Source organism: Pteropus vampyrus, unplaced genomic scaffold (genome assembly GCF_000151845.1).
Source record: "Pteropus vampyrus isolate Shadow unplaced genomic scaffold, Pvam_2.0 Scaffold119, whole genome shotgun sequence".
In the NCBI taxonomy this organism is placed as follows: domain Eukaryota; kingdom Metazoa; phylum Chordata; class Mammalia; order Chiroptera; family Pteropodidae; genus Pteropus; species Pteropus vampyrus.
The window spans coordinates 550,492-556,351 of record NW_011888900.1 but is presented as its reverse complement, the minus strand read 5'-3'; the positions used below and the strand labels follow the sequence as shown (position 1 = coordinate 556,351).

At 47.3% G+C, this 5,860-nt stretch overlaps 1 pseudogene; it reads left to right on the top strand.

Annotated features, from left to right (window-relative positions):
• Positions 1-4,834: 4,834 nt before the first annotated feature.
• LOC111743714 lies at positions 4,835-4,953 on the top strand (annotated as a pseudogene).
• Positions 4,954-5,860: the final 907 nt, after the last annotated feature.

The window sequence follows — 5,860 nt, the reverse complement described above, 5'->3', positions numbered from 1 at the left end:
GGTGCCCCAGACACTGCTGGGTACACCTGCGCAGCATGTCACTGCCCGTCGCATCCCCAAGTGCTAACCCATCCTCCTTCATCGTCCTCAAGGTCAGCGGCTCTACATCATCGCTCGCCAACCTCGCAAAACCCTGAGCCTTTTGCTACAAGCTTCATGAGCCCAGACCGCAGTATAGACTTTCACATACCACTTTATCCTTAGTGTCCAGAACAGTGCTTGGCATGCAATGGAGAAGTCAATTGAAATCCTTCGAAGGAAACATTAATTTGCAATTTCACTTGGCAGTCAGTATACGATGCGTATGTTGGTCTGGGGGGAGGGGGCATTTACATCAGTACAACCTCGAAGGCTGAGAAATGTGTTTAAATCACATTCGTAATGCGTAAATGAACTAGTGGCTCCAGGCTACAACTGCCCGTGTCGGCAAAGTCACAAAAAACACACTCACGTCTCCACAACGCCACGTCGGAAGGGGCAGCCTTGCCAGAATAACCCAGCCTGACTCTGATCAAGCTTCCGAATCTAAATATTAACTACAAAGAGCAGAGAAACATGGCAAATGACACCCTGGCAGGCAACCCATGGGAATACGGAACACTCAACTCCTCAGCTGGACATGGGACGTGTCCTGCCCCTGACCCTACAGTGCCTCCCCCCTCTCTTCCACCTGTTCGCTCGAAATTCTGGAGGGAACAGGGTGCTGCTCTGACTCTGCCCCGTCTCCATCTTCCTCCAGCACTGCAGACGATCTTGACCTTGAGTCCCAGATGCCCCGTCCTCCTGAAAATCCCCTGGCTTCTGAGACACGGAATTTTCCTGCCCGTCCTCTCTCCCCTCTGACCTTCTTCCACTGTCTCCTTCCAAAGCCCCCCTTTCTCTACTGGCCTTTGAAAATGTCCCCCTCCGCTCACTACCCCTGGGTCATCCCAGCTACTCTCAATTGTCAACAGTTCTCTGTGCAGATGGGGTCCAGATCAACAGCCTCCACTCAGTCAGATGTCTCTACGCGGTTTCTAAAACATGAGAAAAAAGTTGTTCTTACAATGTTTAAAATGGGCTGAAAATTAAACAGCCAGCATCGCCCTAAGCTGCTGCAGGAGCACTAACTACAAGCGATAATAGTAGCGACTGCATATTCCCAACGGTGCCTAGACCGTGTCTGTGCCCAACTGAGAACTTGTCTAAAAACTCTAAAGTATAAAGTGTCCTGAGCAAATGCAAAACAAAATGTTGACTGCATGACTAAGGAAGTGCTCTAAAGTGACCTGGGATAAAGCTCTCACAATCAGTGGGCGATTGCTGACAGAGTGGATCCGAAAAGTTCTTATCATGGGAAAAATTAAAATGTTCATACCTATGTGTGCAGATGGATGTTGACTTAGGCGATCGTTTCACGATCTATGCAAATATCAAGTCATGTACCTCCGAAACTACCGCAATGTTATATGTCACTTATACCTCAATAATAAATAAGTAAAAAGAAAAAGGAAAGCAAACAAAACTATAGACGTGCAAATTTCCAAAGATAAGCCGGCGAGAAGGCTCAGAACGTGAAGTAGTGAGTGCTTTGGCCGCTGTGGGATGTGGAGTGCGGGGAGATGCACTAGGGACAGAATCAAAACCAGGGCCCAGCAGGCTGGATCTTCCCGAGTGTGACCACCGGCCTCAGAGCTCTGCCTGTGACAAACGGAGAGTGAAAAAGGCAGTCTTGCTGGACGCGCCGAACGGAGGTGCCGAGCGGCTTCAGGCGGAACCCAAACAGCAGCCAACGGCAGATCTTAACCGCGAACAGGGCAGGCTCAGGGGGGCCACGTGGACAGCACACTCCTGACCCCGTCAGCTCCTGAGCGGGGAGCATCTCAAACGCAGAAGGCAGTGGAAGCAGCAGCTGGCATTTCTGTAAGGAGCTGGAATGCTCCCCAATGATGTCTGGGGTGTTACGGGTTGAATTGTGTCCCACCCCCCCTCCAAGAACTCCAAGAACTGAAGTCCTAACCCCCAGCATCTCAGAATGTGACCTTATTTAGAAATAAAGTCATTGCAGATGCAACCAATAGTGAAGAAGAGGCCACGCTGGAGTAGGGCGGGCTCCGATCCAACGTGACCGGTGTCCTTGTAGAAAGGGACACAGACTGCACACAGGGAAGGGGTCGTGGGAACGCGAAGGCAGAGATCAAGGTCAAGTACCCGCTAGCCGAGGAGCGCCAACGATCCCTGGAAACCACCAGCTGGGGAGATGCCTGGAACAGATTCTCCCTCGCAGCCTCAGAAGAATCGCCTTGACCTTGGCCTCCCAACTGTGAGACGACAGATTTCTGTTGCTGAACTTACCCGGTCTGTGGTAGCTTGGGAAGGCAGCCCGAGCAAACCCCGCTGGCGGTGAGGACTTCGCCGGGCTGACATCTGGGGTACAATCTGGATCTCGCCAGCACCACCCAGAAGCAGCAAGGCTGCCAGTTGAGAGAAACCGGGGGCCTCCGCCACCCCCGCCGCTCCACATAATGCCATTCTCCATCTTTCATTTAAAGCCCAGATAAAAGGTAAAGAAACCAAACGAGATAAAAATAAGCTAAAAGATGGCTTGACTGAAAAGCAGAGATAAAGCGGGAAGACCAAGAACTGCTGCGAGAGATAAAAGCCAGCCAGAGCGCCAGGGAGGCCGGCCGAGCGAGGCCACGTGTCCGAACGACAGCGGAGGCTGGAATCGGCGAGCACGTCCTGGGCGGTACATCAGAGGATCGGCCCAGAAAGCACTCGGGGAGGTCTGAAGGGTGGCCGTGCAGCCCCACACTGCAGCTTTTGTTCCCAAGTTTTGTTTTGGTTTTTTAATAGTTTTAATCTCCCCATCATGCTGAAGTACACGAAAGGCTTAATTTTTGAGCAATTCTGCCGTTTCTCCCAACCAGAAAAATAAATGACTCGTGGGACATAAGAATATTAAATAGCATAGCTCTGGGGGTTTGTGAAACCAGAAGATGACAATACAGCCCAGGGCACTGGCTTGTTTTCTACTAAGTGTTAGTTTTCTACTAAAATGTTAGCAGTTGGTCTCCCAGATTTAGAAATTTATGGTAGACTGTGCATGGCAGACTTTTACAGAAAAAGAATCAGAAAATTAACACCGACCTGTATCATCCTCTACTAGAAAATAGACTGTAAGTGATGTTAAGCATTTTGTCTCATACACATTAAACATTTTCAACATATTTTAAAAACTAAATAACATACCTTGGGTTGTTTTTACTATGCATCAGCATCTCATGCATTACATGTGCATTTAGTTCTCACGACAACCCAGAGATAAGTCACCCAGATGGTGGAGGGCAGAGAAGGATGTCCCACCAGGCAAGGAGCTCACGGAGCCACGGCTAAGCCAAGGCTGCCTCCTTATCCCTGCGAGGGGACCACATGTGACACTCAGTTTTCCTTTCTACCCTGCAACTGGGCTGCATTTCACAGAGAAAAAAATAGGCTCCCATGAGGCCCTGATTTCTAAATATCTTATTTTATGATGCCTTAAATCCTATAATTAGAAATCAATTTCTTTACTTGTCCTTGTTAAAATGCACATAACCACCTCAGCTCCTGGCAGGCACCAGCATATTACTGTGAAATCGTCCATTAGATTGCTTTCCAAGTAGAGGGATAGGGAGCAGATTTCCACAGGCTAGTGGCTCAGAACAGACGGGCTGTGTCGAAGGAGAGACAGAAGAGCCAGGAGCCAGCCTTGTCACCGGCCACCGTGCTCCCTGGGGGCAAAGGCCAGAGGAGAGTGAATGCCGGCTGCAGGGGGGCCTCCAACAGGAAAACTGATTACAAACTGGAGGGCACACAATTTTACCTCTTTTGTCATTCATTCATTCATTCATTCATTCATCCAACAATGATTACTGAGTATTGCAAAGTATAAACTGTTCGAGTTTCTATTTTTGTGGCTGTGTCTTGCTTTTCTCAATTATGTTGAGCTCCTGGGAGGCAGAAAGAATTTTTTAAAAATATTTGTATGTGGCTTGTTACTCCACCGTGTTCCAAAAGTTTTCAAAGTAATTGTACCATGAATTGTACGTATTTTAATCTCTGGAAACGCCTTACATAATATCTCGGACATATTCGATGGTCAGTAAATACTTGCTAAATCCTTCCTCCAATCCGTAGAAGTTACTCGTGATAGAATGAAAAAAACGCACAACAGAGTGACTTTGAAACCAATCAGAATGAAAATGTAAGACAGTTTTCTTCAGCTGGACTATTAGTTGCCTAAATGATCTTTTTCTTCCCTCTGATCCACACTGCCAGCCACACTATACAGCTAAAATGCAACCCTAACCACGCTTCTAAAGGTCCAGGAGCTGGTCGCTGCTCCTGAGGACAAAGTCCACTTTCGTCAGTAAAATCCTTTATGATTTCAGCTCTGCCTTTGTCTCCAGTCTCATCTCCTAGTCGAATCTACCGTATATAGTAGTTTCCTCAAATAGTATTTATCTTTATGATCTTGCATCAGCCACGTCTTCTCCTAGAAAGCTTAACAGGCTCCTCCCGCCCGCTCCCAGGAAAATCACGACTTACCCTGTAAAACTCCACTGTGAGCCACCGACCTGGAAGAAACAGTTTCTTACTCACAACAAGACGGGCTCACCAATCTCTCCTTGTTCTGCTTCTCCAGCTTCTGCGCATTGTTTTGTCTTTATCTGTTGTCATTTCTCACTGCCCTGCTTAACCGCTGGCACCTCAGAGAAGACCCGTACCCAGTATGTCCCCATCTTAGCACGACGCCTCGCATCTCCAGTTGCTCAAAAAAATGTCATGGAATCAATGAATGCAAAGCCACCTCTGCTACGGCCATGCCACCCTGACTGTGCCCGATCCCGTCTGATCTCAGAAGCCGAGCGGGGTCGGGCTTGGTTAGTACTTGGATGGGAGACCACCTAGGAAGACCAGGAGCTGTAGGTGTCATTAATAAATAAATAAATAGATAAATAGATAGATAGATAGATAGATAAATAGATACATACATAACATACATACATAACATACATACATACATACATTAAAAAAAAATCACCTCTGAAGATGACAACACACTGTAAACTTAGCGATGACCCCAGGAACACAAAGTGACATTGTCCGGCCCAGGTCCTACGTGAGTTTGGGTCTCCGTTCCTGGTTTGCCGAAGGAAGCACAGGCGGGAGCCGTCCCTCCTGGCAGGTCCCCGGAGCACCGGCCAACGCCACAGTATGTGTGGCTGTCATACCTTCTCTGCAAAGAGCTCCAGGTGCTTTGCGGACCACAGCAAGATCAACGTGATTTCTCACAACTGTCTGAAGCAGGAGAGGTTGAAATCACTTAGTTTGAGCTATAATGAAGTTAAAATGCAATATGTAACCATACTGAAAAGCCAGCGTGAGTGTGGCTGTTGGCAGGGAAAGTATGATCATCACTTCCGTCCAGGAAAGAGATAGAAAGAGCCCGTAGCATCCTCAACCGTACCGAGCCCAAAGCATCTGCTCTCCTCCTGCCCGGTCTGCTTTTTCAATTTTCACAATTAAAATGAAGAGATAAGCAATTTGCCATGTATTTCAAAAAAAACCCCTGTGTTTTCTATTCTTTTCTCAAAATAAAACAGAAATCATTCATGAATATACTGAACAAAGAATCATTGCCCACCAAAAGTTACCTCCTAATCATATTTCTTAGCTGCAAAGTTCTTAAGCTTTTGTTCGCTTGAGTGCAGTAAATTCTTCATTTCCTTATACCCACTCAAAGCGTTTCTTAAGCTTCTTTGTTTCAATATAAAAATGGCCAAGTCCTTATATGGGAAGGATGTTGTACAAATCCAAGAGACCCCAAAATCAGAGG